Source organism: Nicotiana tabacum, chromosome 1 (assembly GCF_000715075.1).
Source record: "Nicotiana tabacum cultivar K326 chromosome 1, ASM71507v2, whole genome shotgun sequence".
Classification (NCBI taxonomy): domain Eukaryota; kingdom Viridiplantae; phylum Streptophyta; class Magnoliopsida; order Solanales; family Solanaceae; genus Nicotiana; species Nicotiana tabacum.
In genome coordinates, this window is record NC_134080.1 from 180,720,988 (window position 1) to 180,748,135 (window position 27,148).

The 27,148-nt window shown below is 38.2% G+C and overlaps 1 pseudogene; it reads left to right on the top strand.

Annotated features, from left to right (window-relative positions):
• Positions 1-8: 8 nt before the first annotated feature.
• On the top strand, positions 9-27,148 carry LOC107765534 (very-long-chain aldehyde decarbonylase CER1-like; annotated as a pseudogene).

Sequence of the window (27,148 nt, forward strand, 5' to 3'; positions counted from 1 at the left end):
ACTAGACTACTGAAGACACTCAAGAGGGATCCTAATTTCAAACCATCCTAAATGTGGCAAAATGAACATAGTGCAGCTGAGTTTTGTTGATGACTTATTGATGTTCTGCCGAGGAGATACTATATCTATCTAGCTACTGTATCCGTGTTTTCATGATTTTTCAAAGGCATCAGGTTTAGTGGCTTATGCTGACAAAAACTCTATATTGTTTGGTGGAGTGCATGATGACAAGCACCAGGAGATTTTACAAGTCCTAGGCTTTGTAAAAGTGACACTACCAGTCAGATACTTGGTAGTGTCACTCAGTTCCAAGAGATTACCATTGGTACAGTGCCAGCCTCTAATTGAAAAGATGCTAGGAAGCATTCAGTCACGGACCTCAAGGTTTCTATCCTATGCACGAAGAATTCAACTAATTAAGAGTGTACTTTTCTCTATTCAAGTATTCTAGTCCCAGGTGTTTCTGTTGCCAAAGAAGCTGATCCAGTTTATTGAAAGTGTGTGTCGAACATTTCTATGGACTGAAGGTGTGGAAGTATCAAAGAAAGCATTATTATCATGGGACAAGTTGTGCCAGCCTAAAGCAGCAGGTGGCCTAAATTTGCTTGATATGGAGGCATGGAATAAGGCAACTATATGCAAGCTTCTATGGAACATTGACCCAAGAAAAAAGATAAGATGTGGGTTCAATGGATACATGTATACTACAAGAAACAGAATCACTGTGGAGCATTGACCCAAAGCAAGCCTCATGGATTGTACAGAAGGTGCTGAAAGCCAAACAATACTTTGAGGAAGCTGGTTATACAGAGGAGGATGTAGAGGGAATGAGAAAGTTCTCCATCAAGACCATGTATGTGAAGATTAGAGGTGAATTTGCTAGAGTGTCATGGAGGAAACTGGTATGCAATAATGCTGGGTTGCCAAAGTGGATTTTCACAGTATTTCTGGCTGCACATAGAAGGCTGTTAACTAAAGATAGATTGAGGGGATGAGGCTATGTGGAAGATACAATTTGTGCACTCTGTAACACTGAAAAGGAAACTATTGATCACTTATTTTTTAACTGCTCTTATTCTTCAAGAGTATGAACATCAATGCTACAATAGCAAAGGATTCATAGACAAGCGATGACATGGACAAGTGAGATCGAGTGGGCTGAAAGACAATACAAGGGGAAGAACACAACAGCTGAACTATATAAACTAACTCTTGCAGGCAGTCTGTACTATATATGGCAAGAGAGGAATGGCAGAATTTTTCAAGAAAAGCAGCGATTAGCAGTAGTGCTAAGTAAAATAATAACACAAGATGTGCATGGTCGAGGAGCTACTAAGTTGCGACTACAACAAAGATTGATGGAGCTTAACTACTATCCTAATGTGCACTTAGATGTCATACCTAGTAGTATGGTAGTTGGTCACGAGGACAGTGAATTCAATGGCTTATGTCCAAATTAAGCTTGAGCACAGCATTGTAAATATTACTGGTAAATAAAAGTTTGTTAATTACCCAAAAAAATAAAACATCGGGTGTTGAATATTTTAGAGAAAAAAGTGATGTGATAGGGACACATGGCGGTTTGTGATAAGTAAAGAATTTTGAGACGGTGTAAAATATTGAATATGCTGGGATGGGCTCCATTATAGGGTTCTATAAAGTGCAGCCCAATCAGAGACTTTTAGAGGAGAGGAGGCGAAGAAGCAAGCTAGCTGAAAGAAGTTGTACTAGTTACTTTCTTTACAAGATAAGGTAGCAAAACAAAAACAAAAATCCATGGCATCTAAACCAGGCATTCTCACTGAATGGCCATGGACATGGCTTGGCAACTTCAAGGTATAACTTCATTTTTCATAGTTTTTCTTAAAGTCCTGTATGTATTTCTCTTTTATTATATTAGAGCACAATTACGTTTATGTTAATGAATCTCCTCCTTCTCCTTCTCCTTCTCCTTCTCCTCCTCTACTGTAAGGAAAATATGTTCCTTCAATGCATCAAACAAATTGATAGAGATATATTTGTGGAGGGGACGATTCATTATTCAAATTTGATAAGTTCAACTTTTAAGTTCTTATCAATAAATTTATTGAACTTCTTAAATTATGGATTTAAAATTTAATATTATTAATATTATTTGAGTGTTATTTCGTATACTTCATATATTTATGCTTTGTGTTAGAAAATATCTAATTCAGTACTGAAAAGGCTCCATCGGTTTTGTGTCATACTTAACCCCATCTTTCCACTACTACACAACGAGAACAAGCAACTTATTAGTTATATATATATGTATAGCACGTGATACAATGTCTTGTCATTTTCAATTTTGTGACTCTATTCTAACTTGTTTCTTCTTTTCAATTCTTTTCGGAAAGTAAATGCTAGCATGAATTATACATGTAATTAATAATAATTTTTCATACTCCTAACAGCTTGTTATTTTTTCTGACTGAAGTATGTGGTTTTGGCACCATTCGTGGCTCATAGCATACACTCGTTCTTCTTGAGCAAAGATGAAAAGCAGAGGGACATTGTAAACTTTATTATATTCCCATTTCTACTCTCAAGAATGATTCACAATCAAATATGGATATCTTTATCTCGTTACAGAACTGCCAAGGGAGATAATCGGATTGTTGATAAGAGCATTGAATTTGACCAAGTTGATAGAGAAAGAAATTGGTAAGCACCTGTACCCTCTCTCAAAAAGGATTCGGGATTTAAATATTTATATTCTCGTCATTTGATTTATTACACTTTTACAATTAGGAGCACGTAATTTAGTAGTTTTTGATATTCTAGTAATAATAAATTATACTCCGTTCGAACTATATTATTGCATCTGTCGCTGTCCCTCTCTGCTTTACCCACTCTCCCCTGGTCCTCCTCCTAGCATGCATGAAAAGAAAAAAAAAAAAAAAAAAAAAAAAATCTTTTATTCAGTTCTTGATAATGTCTCGGCGACAATGTCTACAATTATTTTCTATGTTTTATTTGATCATAAATACTTGTATACGATGGCCCTAATTTTGCGAGTAGATCCTACTATTAAGTTGTTAACATTTAGGAATGGGTGGTACGTCATTTTGGCCTCCTTCCGCCGGTAAGGAGGAAGATATCTACTCTGGCGGTGTATAATTAAATGGGATCTTTTTCCATGTAGCCAATCAAATTCACTGTTTACTATTTTATCCGGCATATATTAATTATATATATATTATATATCCGTTGATTATTTATAATTTAAGTGGTTAGAGATGGTTATAAGACCTTTTTGAGCATGAAATTTATGATCCAACAGTTTAGGAGTATCCTCTTAAAATATCGAGGGGGGCATGCCTATACCTTGTTATAGAGAAATATATCTTATACATACAGCTTGGCGCTGAACCGATTTTGATTTTTTTTTTTTAAATGCAGCGGAATAAAAAATTTTAACAAAGGATTTTTAGAAAACACACAAATGACAAATACCTAAGATTTGAACTTATTTATGGGGAATTTTATTAGCTCAGTTGGTTAGGTACCTCTAAACTTTCACCTTGTTGATGAGGATTTGATTCCCAATCTTATCATCCCTCCCCTATTTCTCCTACACAAAAAAAAAAAAAAAAAAAAAGGATTTTGAACTTAATTACAACTTAAATCAATTTTTGCCCATATTTGCCATTACACTTTTTTTTCCATATGTCAAGGAGTGTATACAATTTATATTCTTTTTAGCTCCAAAAAAAAAATCTAAATGCAAATTGAAGTGCAAAGAATATGATTATTGTCTATCGATCTTATGTGTTGCAGGGATGATCAGATCATATTTAATGGTCTCTTATTCTATTATGGATACATGAAGTTGGAGCAGTCTCACCATATTCCATTTTGGAGGACTGATGGGATAATTTTGACAGCTTTGATTCATATTGGTCCTGTGGAATTTCTCTATTATTGGCTTCACAGAGCTTTGCACCATCATTTCCTTTACTCTCGCTATCACTCTCATCACCATTCCTCTATTGTCACTGAGCCCATAACTTGTAAGCCATCTCCCATTTCCTACTTCTGTTTAACTGAAAATATATTGAACTTATATACATTGATGGTGGAATGAAATAGTATGTGTTTACCTTTTCAATGCATTTTAACTCATTATAGTAGGTTATTTACCTTATTTTCTAAATTACTAAATCAGGTGAACTATCCATTGCAATAGATCGTGTTATCTAATGGCGTAAATTGTTATGCATTGTTAGTGCCAGAAGTTATAAGACTCCTAAGACTAAAGGTATAACCAATGATGTATGTAGTATATAGGTAACGGGTTCAACTAAACTAGTATTTTCGAAATAATGTGTGTACACAAATAAATAATCATATTTTTTTAGGAAAATAGTAAACGTTGAACTCGTAATTTTAAAAATGTAGTGGATTTAATAGTAAGAACCCGAACGTTAAACTCATTAAATTTAAATTACTGAATCGGCCTCCAATGATAATATTTTAAGATGCCATTATTAGTAGTAAGACCTGCCTGCTAGCTAGCTAGCTAGCCATCATAGGTGGCCAACTTTAATTTCCAGCTTGAACTGCACCCCACCAGATAGATTGAATCTATACGCAACAACAGAACATATTTTAGGAGTAAATTGATCCGACAAACACACATGACAATGAGATATATAGTGATTGAAAACTACATATCCTTCTTAAATGTTTTCAACTGCATATCAGCTGGACGTGACAACCTTGGGGTTTCATTTAACTATTTGCTTTGGCTGTCCTGTGGATTAGTACCTAATGCTGGGGGGCCTTTAATTTGTCGGGAGACTTTGGCCCATTTGAGCAGGAATACCATGTTATAAAGGCAGCGGTGGTCCTTCTTCAGGCACTTGTCCCGCAAACTAGGCAAATAAACCAGACGGGTTTAGGTTCTATGTACTGAGTCTAATAAATATCTTCACATAACCACGTCATTTGTAAGTTATGTTGATCGAATTCTCCTGCGTTGCCTTGGAGGATCCACCCCGTCATATTTTTGAAGAATTCGAACAATATAGCTTGTAAGATAATTTATAGATAAATCTCTATGATCATCATTTACAGAAATCTGATAAAATTTGAAACTAACCTATTATAATATATTAAACTGCACTGGTAGTATAATTTTTCTAGAAATTCTTCATATGAGTTTATGTTACGAGTGCTGATAATGTAAAAATATTTATACAACTATAAGCATTAATTAGTAACTTGGTAAAAATAGTACTAACCTGCTTAGGTATAGATAATATGCAAAATAAATTATGTACATAATTTATTTTCTACTGATAATAGTACTACCTTTCCCCAAGCAGTGTCACATGACACCGCTTCGTCGAAATTTTCTACTAAATATGTACATATAGATAATATGCAAAATAAATTATTTGGTATAATTATAAAATATGTTATTGCTTGTCCCTTTAAAAAAAATTAAGCGTTTGCATTAATACATGCCCTTGGGTGACTTTTATCCCCAGTCAAAATACAGTATCAAGCAAAGGTTTCAGTGCTAGTATTATTACAAGTTAAAATTAGTCTTTGATTTGTAGTTCCTAGGATATCTGTGAAAAATACGTCATTAATAACCACAGGAGGAACTAGTCTTAATTGGCACGCTTAAGAAAAGTCATGCATGCGTCATTGAACCTACTATATTACATATTAAACTTCATAGTATAATAATCTTTAAACTGTTACTGTACATATCTTAAATGCAAATCATATTACTAGTAGTACTTCCTCGCTGTCGCATATTATGTGTCGTATTTCTCTTTTACATGCCTCTTAAGAAATATTAATTAGAAAAAAGATTGGACTATTCTATCCTTATTTATGTCTTAAGATATAATCTCTTTTTATTGAATATTTATTCTATTTATATGTTATCTCCATCTTCAAGAACAATTATTATTAAGGGTAAGAAAGAAAAAAAAATAATTAATTTTGTCTTAAACTTTTAAAATGACAAATAATTTGAGACAACTATTTTTAGTAACCATGATTATTAATATAAGATGAGGGAGAGTAATTTAGTTAGCTATGTGTTTGATAAATATTCTTGTTTTTGGCAGCTGTGATTCATCCATTTGCAGAGCATGTAGCGTATTTCGCGCTGTTTGCCATCCCAATGCTCACAGCAATCCTTACTGGGACTGCTTCTATAGTGGCACTTGGGGGTTACATCACTTACATTGATTTTATGAACAACTTGGGACACTGCAACTTTGAACTTATTCCTCTCTGTCTTTCCACCTCTCAAGTACTTGATGTATACGCCCTCGTAAGTCTCTTCACCTTCCTTCTTACTTTTATCAAGACCAATTAAGTACAAATAGATTCTTATCTAGTATTCGTCCAATTCAAAATAATGAGCAGATGTCAGATAGATGATAAATAAAGTTCTTAATTTGTTTTATTTACCTTAACAAGATTTGACTAGTTATATGTGCTTGTGCATTCCACACTAGTTCTTTTCCGCTTATTGTTTGACTCACATTTACATTATTACATATATGATCGTACCTAAGCTGAGTTTCAATAGATCTCTTTCAGGGTTTCAAGAATCTTATTGCTCATAATGCAGTTAGAATTTATGAAGTAAAAAGAAAGGTGAAGAAACCAGACAGAGTCTCACGTCGACAAAACACGAGGGATGCTTGATATATAAGTTAACAAACTTTAGACCCTAGTGACGCATTCTAAACCCGTGAGGGCCTAGGCCGAGAACGGACAATATCACTAGTGGGCTCGGCTGCTGCTGATGGTACTATTAGAGCCACTTTTGTGTCAGCCTTGCTAATGATGGATAAGAGTTTAGGCGGGGTAAACCTCAAAGCTGAGTCTAGGACGCTGAGTTCATAAGAGGGGTGTATGTAACACCCCAGACTTTGGACAGAGTCCTACATCGGCCATGAGGGCTCTGGGCTTAGACCCAGAGCAAACAATATCACTAGTGGGCTGAGCTTTTACAGACCCCCCCCCCCCCCCCAACAATTGTCTATCACCTCCCAAAAACCAACCAAACTAATCCAACGTTCTCTTAAAAAAAATACTTTTCATTTGATCGTACAAAATTTCAATACCAAATGAAAAAACAAATCCTTACATGCATTCATGGTGGTCCAAATGATAAGATGAAAAAATAATAGAATACAATGAAGGTGGAAGGAATTTGTTATCTTGTTGATAACAACTTATCTTCATGAATTAATGAATGCTTGTCGTGCCTACCTTATCAATTCATGGACAAGGTGATATGGACACATTCTTTCCAGCTGCGTTATACTCATTTATTTTATCCCTTATAATTTGGATCACCTTGAAAGTATATATGTAAGAATTTCTTTTTTTTTTGAAGTTTGATATTGAAATTCTGTATGCCTTTCAACTTACGGTAAAAAGGTGATGAGAATTTTGAAAATTTAAAAGTACTGTTTAGGTAGCATGCTCTTGGTTAATATTTGACGCCTAGTAATTAGTGTTCAGTTAAAAACTATTTGTGCAAACAAATGAACTCTCTTTTCCTTAACTGAGAATGAGAAAATATAATACTCCATTCTAAATTTTGAAATTTAAGAGAAACACTAGTACTGTACAAAAAGTTGTAATCTTTTCACGAGTTATTTCCATGAACTTTACGTTCTCCCCACGGTTATGGGACCCCAAGATGTGAGTTGAACACATTTAAAGGTATACTTGTTACTCATAGCTATTTAGAGCAGTAGGAATGGAGAAACTTTAATGAACCCTACATGGCACAAATCCTAATTAGTTCGACTAATGAATATTAATTAGATACCCGATAGTTAAACCAGAAAAAGCATAGATTAGACTTTGCTTTAAACTTTAGCCCATCCCAACAACAAACAAAAGGTTCTATTGAAGATTTGCTAGATATATAGGAAATTAATCACAAAATAATTCTTAGCTTAGAAGAATTTCAATTTTCACAGAATGAATTCAATTCTTTGATGACACAGGTACCACTCACTGCATCACACGCAATTCAGAACAAACTACTCACTTTTCATGCCAATGTATGACTACATTTACAACACACTGGACAAATCTTCAGATACATTATATGAAAAATCACTAGAGAGGGTAGGCGAATCGCCCGATGTGGTGCACTTAACACATCTAACAACTGCAGAATCCATCTACCATCTCCGCCTAGGATTTGCATCCTTGGCCTCAGAACCTCACACCTCAAAATGGTATTTTCCAATAATGTGGCCAATCACTTTGTGGTCTACGATGGTTACATGGTTTTATGGCCATGCATTTATTGTTGAGAGAAACATATTCAAGAATCTCAAATTGCAAACTTGGATCGTCCCAAAATATCGCGTACAAGTAAGAATTTGCACTGCATACTCCCTTTGTTTCGTTTATGCAGCGTAGTTTGATTGAACACAGTTTAAGAAAGAAAAAAAGATATTTGGAATTTATAGTCTTAAACATGTATATTATAAATTTGATAACTAAATTTGTTGCATTTTCCTTGATTTTGTTGCAGTACTTTATGCCATGGCAAAGAGAGTCTATTAGCAATTTGATGGAGAAAGCCATCATAGAAGCAGATCAGAAAGGCGTAAAGGTTTTGACTCTAGGACTTTTAAATCAGGTAAGTTAAAAAATAAGTCAATGATTCAAATGGAATTTAAGTTATATAGATTTTTCTACGCTATCAATAAATTTAACATGTGATAGCAGGTTACGTTATTAGTTAATATTTATTATGAAGATTTACATATAATTACCTTATCAATGACTTGATTGCCTGAATATTTTCCACCCATCAGTGCGATAAAACTTAAACTCATTCAAATGATGCTTGTTTGCACTTCAAATTTTGTTTGCTGTTATCAATTGTCTATCATCAGAAAAAATAATTTATTCTCTGATATTCCATAATCTGCAGCTAGTGGTGGTAAAATGGTTAAAAGAAAACAGTTATTCACTCATATTATCCGCTAAAAAATGGGTTGGTTAATGAACTTTTTAAAAACGGATCAAATATGAATAGGAATCATATTATCCATTTAGAAAATGGATAACCAATGGATAACTAATGTGTTTAATTTTTACATTTGTAAAGCGGGTTCCTCAAGTTTGAGATACTAGGAATTCTCCCCAAAGTGATCATATTCAAGAAGTCATGGTAATATGATTACCCATATTATCCGTCGGTTAACTCATTTCTTATCCGTATTAAATATGGGTCGGGTCGGATAATTTATCCATTTTAGCATTACCCGTTTTCGACCCGAACCATATCCGGCCCAACCCGCCCGTTTGCCACCTCTATCTGCAGGTAATTCACTAAATATTGGCTAGAGAAAGTCATGAGTTACTTGAGCTAATGCATTTGTACATGAAATTTGACAGGAGCTACTAAATGTGAATGGTGAACAATACATAAAAAGGTATCCAGAACTTAAAGTGAAGTTGGTTGATGGAAGTAGCCTAGCAGTTGCTGTGGTTCTAAACTCAATTCCTAAAGGAACTACCCAAGTAGTTCTTGGTGGCCATTTATCAAAAGTAGCTTATTCCATTGCCCTTGCTTTGTGCAATGATGGAATTCAGGTATCATTAATTAATATTCAGTCACTAAATTGCATAATTTTCTCCAACAACTTCCGTTTCACTTATATTGCTGTAATTGTTATAGGTTATCACATTGTGTGAGAGTGATTACAACATGCTTAAAGCAAGGCTTACTCCTGAGGCTGCAACTAATCTGGTCACTTCAATAACTTTTACTTCAAAGGTATGTACAAACAAAAAAACAATGGAATTCATTCTTTTCAATCTTGTACTTTGATCATCCAAAACTAGAGATGGTGAATATGCGGGTTGAGTCTGATGATGTCCATCTCATTGAAGAAGTATTAGGCATGTGCCTATAAAAGTTTCTTTAGTGTGATAGCCAACCTTATTGACTTGGTTTGGTTAGGTAGTCAACCTTGTTGAATTAGTTTGGTTTGGTAGCCAACCTTGTTGAATTACTTTGGTTTGGTAACCAACTTTGTTGAATTGTGAAAAGTGTGTGTAAATTGTCAAATATTGTAGGCTTTAGAGAGTGAAGCTTTGGCTATAAAAGGAGAGCTTCAACTCTCATTTCTTCACACCAACAAAGAGAGAAAGAAAGAGTGAGGTTTCATAGATAGAGTATAAGAAAATAGTCTACGAGGAAAATAGAGAGTGAGCAATATTGTAGTGAGGTGGGAATATCAAAAGAAGGTAATTTCTTTTGAGTGTTGTAGTAGTCTTTAGAGTATTTTACTCGGACCTACAAAGTGTAAAATTCCTCACTATAGTGATATCAGTTGCTCCTCTCGGGGCCGTTGTTTTTTCCCTTATTAAAAAGGTTTTCCACGTAAAAATCTTGGTGTCGTTGTTACTCTTTTATTTTTGTTAATTACCGTATCTCGGTGCTACATTATTATTCTGCTTTTATTACCGTGAATATTATTCTGTAGGGGTTTATTCCCAACAACTGGTATCAGAGCACAGGTTCTGCTCATTTACTGAAATGGTATTCACTATCGGTAGTACTATACTCGGTGAAAAATAAAAATGTCCGGAGTAAAGTACGAGGTAGCAAAATTCAACGGAGATAACGGTTTCTCAACATGGCAAAGAAGGATGAGGGATCTGCTCATCCAACAAGGATTACACAAGGTACTAGATGCTGATGCCAAAAAGCCTGGTATCATGAAAGCTGAGGATTGGGCTGACTTGGATGAAAGAGCTGCTAGTGCAATCAGGTTGCACTTATTAGATGATGTGGTAAATAACATCATTGATGAAGACACTACAGGTGGAATTTGGACAAGGTTGGAAAGCCTATACATGTCCAAAATGCTGACAAATAAATTGTACCTGAAGAAGCAGTTATACGCCCTACACATGGGTGAAGGTATGAATTTTTTGTCACATTTAAATGTGTTTAACGGGCTAATCACACAGCTTGCCAACCTCGGATGGAAAATTGAGGAAGAAGATAAAGTCATCTTGCTATTGAACTCGTTGCCATCTTCGTACGATAATTTGGCAACAATCATCCTGCACGGTAAGACTACTATTGAGTTGAAAGATGTCACATCGGCTCTTTTACTCAATGAGAAGATGAGAAAGAAGCCCGAAAATCAAGGACATGCTCTCATCACAGAAGGTAGATACAGGAGTTATCAAAGGAGTTCGAACAACTATGGTAGATCCGGAGCTCGTGGGAAGTCAAAGAACCCATCCAAACAAAGAGCCAGAAATTGCTACAACTGTGATCAACCAGGTCACTTCAAAAGAGATTGCCCAAATCCAAAGAAGGGCAAAGGTGAAACCAGTGGCCAGAAGAATGATGACAACACAACCGTCATGGTGCAAAACAATGATAATGTTGTCCTCTTATAAACGAGGAAGAGGAATGCATGCACTTGTCAGGTCCAGAGTCGGAATGGGTGGTTAACACAGCGGCATCTTACCATGCCACACCGGTAAGAGATCTTTTTTGCAGATATGTAGCAGGTGATTTCGGCACAGTGAGAATGGGTAACACAAGTTACTCAAAGATTGCGGGGATTGGTGACATTTGTATCAAGACAAATGTCGGATGCACATTGGTTCTAAAGGATGTGCGGCATGTACCTGATTTGCGGATGAACTTGATCTCAGGAATTGCTTTAGACCGAGTGTCATGATCCAAACCCCGCTCCGGTCGTGATGGCGCCTCTCGTGAAGACAAGGCCAGCCAACAAACCCGTATCGCCTTTTCAAAAATAGTTAAACATTAATAAACAGTTTAAATATGATTTAATAATATAATTAACGGAAGCACAACCCGACACAGCCCTAACCGAGGTGTCACAAGTCACGCGCATCTACTAGGGTATAAATACAACTGAAAGCCTGAAGTGTACAAATACAGACTAATGAAATGATGAGAGAGAAAAGCAGTGCTGCGAACGCCGGCAGTTACCTTGCTAAACCCTGATGACACTGCCTCCGATCAGCCAAAACATACCTGAATCTACACACAAGGTGCATGGAGTAATGTGAGTACTCCGACTCGGTGAGTAATAATAATAAATAAAGACTGAAGGCAAGAAATCATGCAAAAACACAAGGTATTCCATACTGAAGCAGTAAAATCACTTTAAATAGTAAAGTAGTGAGAAATCAAGTGAAAATCCCTTTTTCTTTTTTCCAACAAGTAAAGCAAGTAGTTTACAAGTGAGTAACAAAAATGATAGAAATGTAAACAGCCCCTCGGGCATAATATCAACAAAACCAGCCCCTCGAGCTCAATATCAGAATAGTGCCAGCCCCTTGGGCTCAATATTAGAACGGTAACAGCCCCACGGCTCACTCTCAGAATAGTATCAGCCCCTCGGGCTACCTCACAATCACTCATATCAGCCCCTGGGGCATAGTATCAATCACTCAAAACAATGGGTACCCGTGCTCACTGTGGGTGTGCAGACTCCGGAGGGGCCCCTTACGGCCCAAGCGCTATATCAAGCCACCTCGTGGCATCATCACTCAGCATATCCTCACATCACTCAAGCCACCGCGTGGCATATAAAGTATCTCAGGCCCTCGGCCTCATACCACTCGGCCTCACATCACTCAAGCCACCTCGTGGCATAAATAGTATCTCAAGCCCTCAGCCTCATATCACTCAGCATATCCTCACATATGGCCCTCGGCCTCACTCAGTCCGGAAATCATCATAAGCCCATCGGGCATTTGTAAAATAATAGTTCTCAGCCCAAAATACCATTTAGAAATATCATTTGAGTTTTCAAATCTGCATAAAAGCGGATGAGTTTGTAAAACAATAATTATCAACAGGACTGATTTTAAATACAAGTCAAAACAGTGAGAAATAATGATAAAAATTCTCAAAAGATTCAAATAATTGGCACGAAGCCCATGTATGACAATCAGCCCAAATCATGATGATAACAAATAAGTTTCAATCAAATATGCTGTAAAATCATCAATCGGGATGGACCAAGTCACAATCCTGACCTCGCGCTCATCATCCAGCGCGTGTCTCACCTCAATATAGCACTACGATGTGCAAATCCGGGGTTTCAAACCCTCAGGACATCATTTACAATCATTACTTACCTCGAACCGGCTAATCCTCTAGCTAGCGATGCCCTTGGTCTTTCAAATCGACCTCCGAATGCCTCGAATCTAGCCACAATAATTCGATTCAGTTAATAAAAATTATAGAAATTAATTCCATATGAAATTCTACATTTTCTATTAAAAATCCGAAATTGCACTCAAAATTCACCCGTGGGGTCCACGTCTCGGAACCCGACAAAAATTACGGAATATGAAATCTCATCCAACCAAGAGTCCAACCATATCAATTTTACTAAAATCCGACATCAACTCGACCCTCAAATCTTCAAATTAAACCAAGAGGGTTTTCAAGATTTTCCCAACTAAAATCACCAATTAAATGTCAAAACTAGTAACAGGTTCGGGTAATCTAACCAAAATTAAGTTAAGAACACTTACCCCGTTGTTTTCTCTGAAAATCTCCCGAAAATCGCCTCTCCCCGAGCTCCAATTTGGTAAAAATGGAAAATGGGATTCAGAACTCAACGTTCTGTCCAGAATTTCCGTGGTTACTTTTCACGCATTTTACTGTTCATGGGTACTGTATACGGGGTACTGTTCATAAGTACTGTACATGGGTACTGTACACGGATACTATTCTTGTTTACTGTACATGATACTGTACACGGATACTGTTCACGCAGGTGCGGTTACTGTTCACACGTGCGAAAAATGCAGAATCCGCCCAGAAAATTGCAGCAGCTTTTCTTTTCACTAAAAAGGCTCTAACTCCATCATGCGAACTCGGAATTCGATGATTCTTGTTCCTATGAGTCACAAATAATAATACGAACATAGCCCTTCAGTCAAAACTCAATTCGGAGCTCATTTGCTCAGTCCAATACCCATTTCGCTCATTAAACAATTAACTCATGTTTCGTGTCAAAAACCCAATCGGAACTTGATGAAATTAGACCAAACTTTCCAAATCAGTCCTATAATTCATTATCAAAATTTCAGAAGTCTCGAAATCAAATTTCGATCTCTAGAACTAAAAATGGACATTTGGATCATTACATGCTTATGCTAAAAACGACAAAATCTTCCAAAAACTCTTTCAAAACTTATACAAGCTTCATGGGACCCCGACCAAACATGCTAACACACCTCATGACATCATTCAAACTTGTTCCAGCCTTCGGAATGCTGAAAACAACATTAAAACATCGAATCACCCTCGGATTTAAGCCTAAGAATTCCAAAACATCCAAATTCCAAATTCGAGCAAACAGTCTATCAAACCTCGTCCGAATGACTTGAACTTTTGCACACACATCCCAAATGACATAATGAAGCTACTGAAAACTTAAGGAATTTCATTCCGACCCCTATATCAAAATATCGCCTATCAACCGAAAAACGCTGAAATCTCAATTTCGCCAATTCAAGCCTAAACCTTCCACGGACTTCCAAAATGCATTCCGATCACGCTCCTAAGTCCCAAATCACCTAACGGAGCTAACCAACCCATAAAAATTTAAATCTGAGATCAAATACAAACAAGTCAAATCTTGGTCAAACCTTTCAAATTTCAAGCTTCAACTGAGAACTGTTCATCCAAATTCATTATGATTAACCTGAAACCCAACACCAACGATTTACATAAGTCATAATACACCACATGGGGCAAGGCATGCCCGAGAACTGGCGATCAAAGTGCAAAAGCTCAAAATGACCGGTCGGGTCGTTACATCCTCCCCCACTTAAACACACGTTCGTCCTCAAATGTACACAGAGTTGTTCTAGAAGCCAACCCATAGCTGAATAACCTTACCATGCATATGCCCGGGGGTGACCCCACGTCACCCTATCTCATATAGGTCCGATAACACATTGCAACTGAAATTGCACAATCCAATCATGCCTATAAGCCATAGAACCACCTTTTCATTTCTGAAACCATCGATACGATCAAAACCTCACACCTATACTCTGAATAAACCCAAACTAGCTGTAGTAACCCATGCCTGCAACCTCGGGAGCAATCCCATGATATACCATATAACTCTAACGCTCGCAGCAATAACTTCTATTCACAGCAGCTGCCCATAACAACCAAATACCGATAGAAAACCTCTTATCAACTAAAGTCTCATTCAAACACTTTCATATATTGCCAACGATAAATGAAACACGCAATAAACCATAACCATTTCTCAGATCAACCATTCATGAAGCCATTTCTCCTTTGGAAATTACCATAGCAAATTTTTTTTTTGAACCGAACCTTGATGTTTACCCATCAAACATGCTGAAATCGAATCCGTTTATTTTCATTAATGATCCCAACGATCTCCTCTTACCCAACACACTACCCTGGTGACATGTCACACCAATAGAGGCCTAAGCCACATCTAGCATAATACGTGCACCAATAAGCAACGGTCCGAACATACTCAAATCATGAAAATGATTCAAATGAAAGAGTTGTACCTCAAGCTCACCAGTACCACCACAACGCAGGACTGAGAACCCGTCTCACATCATAGGAACAGAACGCACGAATCTAACCTGCAAGGTCATACCTCCACATATATTCACTGCAATGCGCGACCTTATTTAAACACTGCTCCATATGGAACCACCTTAAGTCACTATGCTCGAAATTGACAACCACGCACAATTTGATATCTGGAACCAAAGCAATTCATCATACTCACGGTGAAGCAAATAACATACACCATGCACACCCGATAGGACATAACCGATACACCGTTCACCGAGCAACACCAAATTACTCTTCCCGCTCGACTTCTATTATGAAACTCCGATTAGAACCGCACCATATGTGCCCATAACCAATAAATCATAATGTCTCGAAACACAGAAAGGCAACTCATACATCTCCCCAGATCACTAATAAGCTCAATAACGGTCGAATCAACCTATCCCTCAACAATACAATTCGGGGCCAACCAAGCCGACTCGAGCTAGAACACGCATCCACATTGGCCTGCCAACGAACTCCTTACCAAGGAAGCCTAAAGCTGCTCCTTCAACTACCATAACTCATGCTGGAGCCATACGATACGGTGCCCGACATCACATAAATATCGAAATTCACAACCTCGCCCGACGACATGCCCGACCACAAGAAACGCTTTCGGAAAGTCCCTCAACACCAGAACTGAATCAATGGTAGAAACCTCTGCACTGACATCCATCACGAAGGCCCAATTACGAAAAGCAATCCTTCCCAGTTGTCCGCTGGGTCTATGCAATATAAACCACTCCACTAGAACATAACACGACGCACATCGCCACTCAACCTTTGGCATTTCCAACCTAGCCCATAACACAATAGTCCAGAATAACCCAACACTGAGACGATCAGTCTAAATCCCCAACATCACATCCAAAATCTAACATACCAAGCAAAGAAAGATCCACTCGGGACTCCAAATCTTGGTAGTCACTAAACAGTGCTGATACACACGATCTACAATCACAACATAGCCTGAATATGAGAATTTCCGTCTCCACGTCCATACGGCACATGAATCACCATATCCTATCCCAATTTCGCCGTCTGAATATATGCCACACCTTTAATACCCAATCATTCCACTATAGATACTCTAAAATTTCCCTTTGCCACCAAGCAAACCCGAATATCACCAGTCGATCTAAAAAGAAGGTGCCACAATACTACCGAAGTGCTATCAACTTAATAACATTGCCCTTTTACTAAAACATAGACTCTCGTCAAATCATTTCCAATTAGCAGTACCATTTCCTTAATCATCTGAGGCTACCCGCTGCCTAAGAGTTTTATGAACTTCCTTTCAGAACTGAACTGTAACTCATCTAGCCAAGAACTTCCATTGATACCATCTAGAAGAAAAATCATTACATATTATGCTTCTCACACTCGGAGAAATTGCACCTCTCCAACCACGGTAGAAATCAATAAGAACTCTCCCAATTCCATTTGCACAAATTCAACTGCTAGGACTGAATCCTTCTAACTAGACCAAGCTAAGCAAGCCATCAAAACCCAAGAGCATTGTTGCAAAATAGCTGTAGGAACTCATTACCTCGAACACACACAAGGAATTAATCATATCCTTACCATACCGATTTGGTCTACTATCAAGATACCCCATCTATCTAAATTCCTTCGGATTCATTTTCAACTTGATATTCCTTCTTGTTGTAGCACCACAATTCCCTCAACCTAGGCTTATCACACAAAACCCAAGCATAAATCTACACCGTCTAAGGCTCCTAAGCCATTGAATACTCTTTAAGTGTTCCCTAAACCCATTACCTTCACCTTTCCGATACTGATATATAGAATCCCATAATTAATATAGAAAATACCACAAGTCTTGCCATCTTCCACAGAAAACTCAGTTTCTATCCATAAGTACAACTTAGAAGCCTCCAATTATTGCATGTAGAGTTTTGAACACAATAGGACCATTCTCTAGAGTTATCCACACTACTCAAACCGCAGTTAGATTGATTAAACGGACCGAACAACCTGTTCTTCATTTGCACTCCGACACTGTAGAATGTGACTTCATTCCAATATAACCAAGCAACTTCCTGCTCTATGCACCGAGCATTCGTTACCAACCACAACTCAAGTCATTCCCCGATTCTCATACACCCATAAAGCATAACATATCCTTTATTGAAATTTCCTTTACTCGAGCCACAACTGATTTACAAATACGCCTCGAATTGGAACCATTAGAGCATATACCCGTGCAATCAACTATTCAATAGCGGATTCCCCCACTTGGCTCGAAGCCATAGATCAACACACGCTCAATAACTCATAACGATTATACTCTATTGATGCCATGATACCATAAGGAGATTAAACTCAAATCTTTTATCAGCTTGTGAAAACACAGATCATCTAGAATTTTAACTCTTCTGCAAATCTCGCAACAGTTACACCCACTCACTAAGCGACCCAATTTAAGTTGCAACACATATCCTTCACTCGCAAATCTAACAGACACATAAGGATCGTACAACCTCAGAACACTTCGCATGAGATAACCCACCTTCTTCACCTTAAACTAACATTTATGTATACCTTCCACCGTCATAACCATTACGCAGTCACTTAGTCTTCCTGAGTCTGAACTCATACCGCAACATGAAATTTACTTCACTCCTAACTAGGACATATGGAAAGGCTCTTTGCACACCTATAACTCGGGGTTATACCTCAAATCAAGATGGATACATCTCGCAGTACTAACATACTCATCACATAGTTATCCAGTCATCACTCCCACTAATAGGGACACTACCAAACATATAAGTTCAAAAATACTTGCTCACACAATCAGCACCTCGGTGCTCAATCCATAGGCAAATATTCGGCCTCAAGTCCTCCAGACTGGCCCAACATCAAACTCACAGAGATCACATCTCGCCCCTCGATCGGGGAATCACAAGCCTTCAAGGCACATCTGATACTGAGCGCTCATGCGCGCATACGAACGCGTGGAAGGAATTCAAAGAGTTACATTTCAAGATGAATCAAACGACGCGCGATAATTATTCAAGAATGTGAAGTTTTCCTAAAGATTCTGTAGCCTCTCGAGGATAAATACAGACGTCTCCGTACCGATCCGCGAGACTCTACTAAACCTGCTCATGACTCGTGAGACCTATGAAACCTAGGCTCTGATACCAACTTGTCACGATCCAAACTCCGCTCCGGTCGTGATGGCGCCTCTCGTGAAGACAAAGCCAGCCAACAAACCCATATCGCCTTTTCAAAAATAGTTAAACATTAATAAACAGTTTAAATATGATTTAATGATATAATTAACGGAAGCACAACCCGACACAGCCCTAACCGAGATGTCACAAGTCATGCGCATCTACTAGGGTATAAATACAACTGAAAGCCTGAAGGGTACAAATACAGACTAATGAAATGAGGAGAGAGAAAAGCAGTGCTGCGAACGCCGGCAGCTACCTTGCTAAACCCTGATGACTCTGCCTTCGATCAGCCAAAACATACCTGAATCTGCACACAAGGTGCATGGACTAATGTGAGTACTCCGACTCAGTGAGTAATAATAATAAATAAAGACTGAAGGTAAGAAATCACGCAAAAACACAAGGTATTCCATACTGAAGCAGTAAAATCACTTTAAATAGTAAAGCAGTGAGAAATCAAGTGAAAATCCCTTCTTCTTTTTTCCAACAAGTAAAGCAAGTAGTTTACAAGTGAGTAACAAAAATGATAGAAATGTAAACAGCCCCTAGGTCAAAACATGTACAAAAAACCGCCCCTCGGGCATAATATCAACAAAACCAGCCCCTCGGGCTCAATATCAGAATAGTGCCAGCCCCTCGGGCTCAATAGCAGAACAGTAACAGCCCCACGGCTCACTCTCAGAATAATATCAGCCCCTCGGGCTACCTCACAATTACTCATATCAGCCCCTCGGGCTACCTCACAATCACTCATATCAGCCCCTCGGGCATAGTATCAATCACTCCGAACAATGGGTACCCGCGCTTACTGTGGGTGTGTAGACTTCGGAGGGGCCCCTTACGGCCCAAGCGCTATATCAAGCCACCTCGTGGCATCATCACTCATCATATCCTCACATCACTCAAGCCACCACGTGGCATATAAAGTATCTCAGGCCCTCGGCCTCATATCACTCGGCCTCACATCACTCAAGCCACCTCGTGGCATAAATAGTATCTCAGGCCCTCGGCCTCATACCACTCGGCCTCACATCACTCAAGCCACTTCATGGCATAAATAGTATCTCAGGCCCTCGGCCTCATATCACTCAGCATATCCTCACATATGGCCCTCGGCCTCACTCAGTCCGGAAATCATCATAAGCCCCTCGGGCATTTGTAAAACAGTAGTTCTCAACCCAAAATACCATTTAGAAATATCATTTGAGTTTTCAAATCTGCATAAAAGCGGATGAGTTTGTAAAACAATAATTATCAACATGACGGAGTTTAAATATAAGTCAAAACAGTGAGGAAATAGTGATAAAAATTCCCAAAGGATTCAAATAATTGGCACGAAGCCCAAGTATGGAAATCAGTCCAAATCATGATGATAACAAATAAGTTTCAATCAAATATGCGGTAAAATCATCAATCGGGATGAACCAAGTCACAATCCCGACCTCGCGCTCATCATCCAGCGCGTGTCTTACCTTAATATAGCACTGCGATGTGCAAATCCGGGGTTTCAAACCCTCAGGACATCATTTACAATCATTACTCACCTCGAACCGGCTAATCCTCTAGCTAGCGATGCCCTTGGTCTCTCAAATCGACCTCCGAATGCCTCGAATCTAGCCACAATAATTCGATTCATTTAATAAAAATTATAGAAATTAATTCCATATGAAATTCTACATTTTCCATTAAAAATCCGAAATTGCACTCAAAATTCGCCCGTGGGGTCCACGTCTCGGAACCCGACAAAAATTACGGAATATGAAACCTCATCCAACCACGAGTCCAACCATATCAATTTTACTAAAATCCGACATCAACTCGACCCTCAAATCTTCAAATTAAACCAAGAGGGTTTTCAAGATTTTCCCAACTAAAATCACCAATTAAATGCCAAAACTAGTAATAGGTTCGGGTAATCTAACCAAAATTAAGTTAATAACACTTAACCCGTTGTTTTCTTTGAAAATCTCCCAAAAATCGCCTCTCCCCGAGCTCCAATTTGGTAAAAATGGAAAATGGGATTCAGAACTCAACATTCTGTCTAGAACTTCAGTGGTTACTGTTCACGCATTTTACTGTTCATGGGTACTATTCACGGTACTGTTCATGGGTACTATATATGGGGTACTGTTCACGTATTTTACTGTACACGAATACTGTTCACGCAGGTGTGGTTACTGTTCACACGTGCGAAAAATGCAGAATCTGCCCAGAAAATTGCAGCAGCTTTTCTTTTCACTAAAAAGGCTCTAACTCCATCATACGAACTCAGAATTTGATGATTCTTGTTCCTATGAGTCACAAATAATAATACGAAGATAGCCCTTTAGTCAAAACTCAATTCGGAGCTCATTTGCTCAGTCCAATACCCATTTCGCTCGTTAAACAATTAACTCATATTTCGTGTCAAAAACCCAATCGGGACTTGATGAAATTAGACCAAACTTTCTAGATCAGTCCTATAATTCATTATCAAAATTCCGGAAGTCTCGAAATCAAATTTCGATCTCTAGAACTAAAAATGGACCTTTGGATCATTACATGCTTATGCTCAAAACGGCAAAATCTTTCAAAAACTCTTTCAAAACTTATATGAGCTTCATGGGACCCCAACCAAACATGCTAAAACACCCCATGACATCATTCAAACTTGTTCCAGCCTTTGGAATGCTGAAAACAACATTAAAACATCGAATCACCCCCGGATTCAAGCCTAAGAATTCCAAAACTTCCAAATTCCAAATTCGAGCAAACAGTCTATCAAACCTCGTTCGAATGACTTGAACTTTTGCACACACATCCCAAATGACATAATGAAGCTACTGCAACTTCAGGAATTCCATTCTGACCCCTATATCAAAATACCGCCTATCAACCGGAAAACGCCGAAATCTCAATTTCGCCAATTCAAGCCTAAACCTTCCACGGACTTCCAAAATGCATTCCGATCACGCTCCTAAGTCCCAAATCACCTAACGGAGCTAACCAAACCATAAAAATTCAAATCTGAGATCAAATACAAACAAGTCAAATCTTGGTCAAACCTTTCAAATTTCAAGCTTCAACTGAAAATTATTCATCCAAATTCATTCTGATTAACCTGAAACCCAACACCATTGATTTACATAAGTCATAATACACAACATGGGGTTAGTCATTCCCGAGAACTGGCGATCAAAATGCAAAAGCTCAAAATAATCGATCGGGTCGTTACACCGAGATGGATACGAGAGCTATTTTGCAAATCAAAAGTGGAGACTCACTAAGGGATCATTGGTGATTGCAAAGGGAGTTGCTCGTGGCACGTTGTACAAGACAAATGCAGAAATATGCCAAGGTGAATTGAACGCGGCACAAGATGAGATTTCTGCAAATTTGTGGCATAAAAGAATGGGTCATATGAGCGAGAAGGGATTGCAGATTCTTACTAAGAAATCACTTATTTCTTATGCCAAAGGTACAACGGTAAAACCTTGTGACTACTGTTTATTTGGTAAGCAACATAGAGTCTCATTTGAGACATCGTCTGAAAGAAAATTGAATATACTTGATTCAGTATATTCTGATGTTTGTGGCCCAATGGAAATTGAATCAATGGGTGGTAACAAATATTTGTTACTTTTATTGATGATGCTTCACGAAAATTATGGTTTTATATTTTGAAAACCAAAGATCAGGTGTTGCATGTTTTCCAGAAGTTTCATGCTTTAGTAGAAATATAGATGGGTCGAAAGCTAAAGCGTCTCCGAAGTGATAATGGAGGTGAGTACACTTCAAGGGAATTTGAAGAGTTTTGTTCAAGTCATGAGATCAGACATGAAAAGACAGTTCCTGGAACCCCGCAGCACAATGGCATAGCCGAGAGGATGAACCGCACCATTGTGGAGAAGGTGAGAAGCATGCTTAGAATGGCTAAACTACCTAAGTCATTCTGGGGTGAAGCAGTTCAGACAACCTGTTACCTGATCAATAGGAGTCCATCAGTTCTGTTGGCGTTTGACATCCCAGAGAGAGTTTGGACCAACAATGAGGTGTCCTACTCGCATCTGAAGGTGTTCGGTTGCAGAGCTTTTGCACATGTACGAAAAGAGCAGAGAACAAAGCTGGATGATAAATCTGTTCCCTACATATTTATTGGATATGGAGATGAAGATTTCGGGTACAGATTGTGGGCTCCTGTAAAGAAGAAGGTCATTAGAAGCAGAGATGTAGTCTTCCGAGAAAGTAAAGTTGGAACTGCTGCCGATATGTTAGAAAAGGCGAAGAATGGTATAATTTCTAACCTTTTTACTATTCCTTCTACTTCTGACAATCCCACAAATGCAGAAAGTACGACCGACGAGGTTGCCGAGCAGGGGGAGAAACTTGGTGAGGTTATTGAGCAGGGGGAGCAACTTGATGAAGGTGTCGAGGAAGTGGAGCACCCCACTCAGGGAGAAGAACAACCTCAACCTCTGAGGAGATCAGAGAGGCCAAGGGTAGAGTCATGCAGGTACCCTTCCATAGAGTATGTCCTCATCAGTGATGAGGGGGAGCCAGAAAGTCTTAAGGAGGTGCTGTCCCATCCAGAAAAGAACCAGTGGATGAAAGCTATGCAAGAAGAGATGGAATCTCTACAGAAAAATGGCACTTACAAGCTGGTTGAACTTCCAAAGGGTAAAAGACCACTCAAATGCAAATGGGTCTTTAAACTCAAGAAAGATGGAAATGGCAAGTTGGTCAGATACAAAGCTCGATTGGTGGCTAAAGGCTTCGAATAAAAGAAAGGTATTGATTTTGACAAAATTGTCTCATCTGTTGTCAAAATGACTTCTATTCGAACAATGTTGAGCTTAGCAGCTAGCGTAGATCTTGAAGTGGAGCAGTTGGATGTGAAAACTGCATTTCTTCATGGAGATTTGGAAGAGGAGATTTATATAGAGCAGATAAAAGGATTTGAAGTAGCTGTAAAGAAACACATGGTGTGCAAATTGAATAAGAGTCTTTATGTATTGAAGTAGGCACCAAGGCAGTGGTACATGAAGTTTGACTCATTCATGAAAAGTCAAACATACCTAAAGACCTATTCTGATCCATGTGTATACTTCAAAAGATTTTCTGAGAATAACTTTATTATATTGTTGTTGTATGTGGATGACAAAGTTGAAGGGAGATTTGTCCAAGTCATTTGATATGAAGGACTTGGGCCCAGCACAACAAATTCTAGGGATGAAGATAGTTCGAGAGAGAACAAGTAGAAAGTTGTGGCTATCTTAGGAGAAGTACATTGAACGAGTACTAGAACGCTTCAATATGAAAAATGCTAAGCCAGTCAGCACACCTCTTGCTAGTCATCTAAAGTTGAGCAAAAGGATGTGTCCTACAACAGTGGAAGAGAAAGGGAACATGGCTAGAGTTCCTTATTCTTCAGTAGTCGGAAGCTTGATGCATGCAATGGTATGTACTAGACCTAATATTGCTCAAGCAGTTGGTGTTGTCAGCAGGTTTCTTGAAAATCCTGGAAAGGAACATTGAGAAGCAGTCAAGTGGATACTCAGGTACCTGAGAGGTACCACGGGAGATTGTTTGTGATTTGGAGGATCTGATCCAATCTTGAAGGCTATACATATGTTGATATGGCAGGTGACATTGACAACAGAAAATCCACTACTGGATATTTGTTTACAATTTTAGGGGGAACTATCTCATGGCAGTCTAAGTTGCAGAAGTGTGTTGCACTTTCAACAACTGAAGCAGAGTACATTGCCGCTACAGAAACTGGCAAGGAGATGATATGGCTTAAACGGTTCCTTCAAGAACTTGGATTGCATCAGATAGAGTATGTCATCTATTGTGACAATCAAAGTGCAATAGACCTTAGCAAGAACTCTATGTACCATGCAAGGACCAAACACATTGATGTGAGATATCATTGGATTCGAGAAATGGTAGATGATGAATCTCTAAAAGTCTTGAAGATTTCTACAAGTGAGAATCCCGCAGATATGCTGACCAAGGTGGTACCAAGGAACAAGTTCGAGCTATGTAAAGAACTTGTCGGCATGCACTCAAACTAGAAGACAGTGCTACCTCCTCTAGATGAATGAGACTGGAGGGGGAGATTGATGATGTCCATCTCATTGAAGAAGTATTAGGCATATGCCTAATAAAAGTTTCTTTAGTGTGGTAGCCAACCTTGTTGACTTGGTTTGGTTAGGTAGCCAACCTTGTTGAATTAGTTTGGTTTGGTAGCCAACCTTGTTGAATTAGTTTGGTTTGGTAGCCAACCTTGATGAATTTCTTTGGTTTGGTAGCCAACTTTGTTGAATTGTGAAAAGTGTGTGTAAATTGTCAAATATTGTAGGCTTTAGAGAGGGAAGCTTTAGCTATAAAAGGAGAGCTTCAACTCTCATTTCTTCACACCAACAAAGAGAGAAGGAAAGAGTGAGGTTTCATAGATAGGGTATAAGAAAATAGTCTATGAGGAAAATAGAGTGTGAGCGATATTGTAGTGAGGTGAGAATATCAAAAGAAAGGTTATTTCTTTTGAGTGTTTTAGTAGTCTTTGGAGTATTTTACTCGGACCTACAAAGTGTAAAATTTCTTACTATAGTGGTATCAGTTGCTCCTCTCGGGGCCGTGGTTTTTTCCCTTATTAAAAGGGTTTTCCACGTAAAAATCTTGATGTTGTTGTTACTCTTTTATTCTTGTTAATTACCGTATCTCGGTGCTACATTATTATTCCGCTTTTATTACCGTGAATATTATTTCTGTGGGGGTTTATTCCTAACAGAGTCAAACTTATGCGGGTTAAGACAGACCATGATTCAATTATTTCAATTTCGTTTGGGCCAAATTGGTCAACGGGTCATAACTCATAACCCAACCCTCTATGTGAACCAACCTCCTCTCATTTTTTATTTTGCTTATTGATAAAACAAAATGTGAAAGTTAATGCTTCTTTCTGAAATCCTTAGCTTAAATTCTTCAAATTTTACATTGTCTTCAATCTGTCAATTTAATTTTGTACGTTTGAATTTTGGTTGTATTCTGACCTATTGGTTACACTATGATTTGTGTTGATCCAATAGCTTAATGGATCATTTCGAGTTCAATGCATCGGATCAATAGTCAACAATATAGTCATAACTCAACCCATTTAAATTTAGTTTAGTTGCACATATTACTAAAGTATGAGTTGATTTTGCCACCTCTAATCTTCAGCTAACATGCCAAAAGTTAACTCTCAAATGATATGATTATATATTATTAACTTTACTCTTATTTTGTAGACATGGCTAGTAGGGGATGGATTGAGTGAAGAACAACAATTGAAGGCACCAAAAGGAACATTGTTCATTCCATTCTCACAATTCCCACCAAGGAAAGCTCGCAAAGATTGCTTCTACTTCCACACCCCGGCCATGATCGCTTCCAAGCATCTTGAAAATGTTGACTCTTGTGAGGTTGGAAATAGTTTAAACTTGATCTCTCCCTTATTTTTTATTTTTGAAAACAATAGTATCTGGGTTAGCATGAGCACACCTCGACTATTCCACCAGTTATTTACCATCTCCCACCAGCGCATATATCGTCAACTCTGCCCATCAAGGGCAGAGGAGGAGCTAGGATTTCAAGCTTGTGGGTTCGGAATTCTAAGCATTTTATGTTACTGGGTTCTAAATTATTAAATTGTAAATAATCAATGAATTGTTCAAGACAAATACAAGGTTTGAATCAAAGTTACTAGGTTCACTGAACCCGTAACCAGAACATTGGCTCCGCCCTTGACCAAGGGCACTTAAACAGATGAGAAGAAAATCACCTAGCGTATTTTGGTAGTCCTCTTTATTGTTGTTCAATATTTGCATACTTATTCTAATATATCAATATTTGTGTTCCATATTTATTGTAACGCTAGAATTGGCTTCCGAGAAGAGTTATGAGTGCATGGAGAATAGCTGGGATTTTACATGCATTGGAAGGATGGAGTGAGCACGAGTGTGGGGACAAGATGTTTGATATTGAGAAAGCGTATAAAGCCAGTCTTGATCATGGTTTTCGCCCATTAACCTTGACTTCTGCCACTGAATCAATGGCTTAAATCGTTTTCCGATCCTTGGTATAATTGACCAGTTGTTATTTACAAGTTATTAGTAACATGTAAGACTTTTTAGTTTAATTTGTTTGGATTTTAACACTTGTTATTTAACCTCTATTAATTCTGGTTCTGCTAGCTCGGGTTACAATCTTATAACATTATAAGGATGCTATATATCAGTGAATCCATTTCTTTATA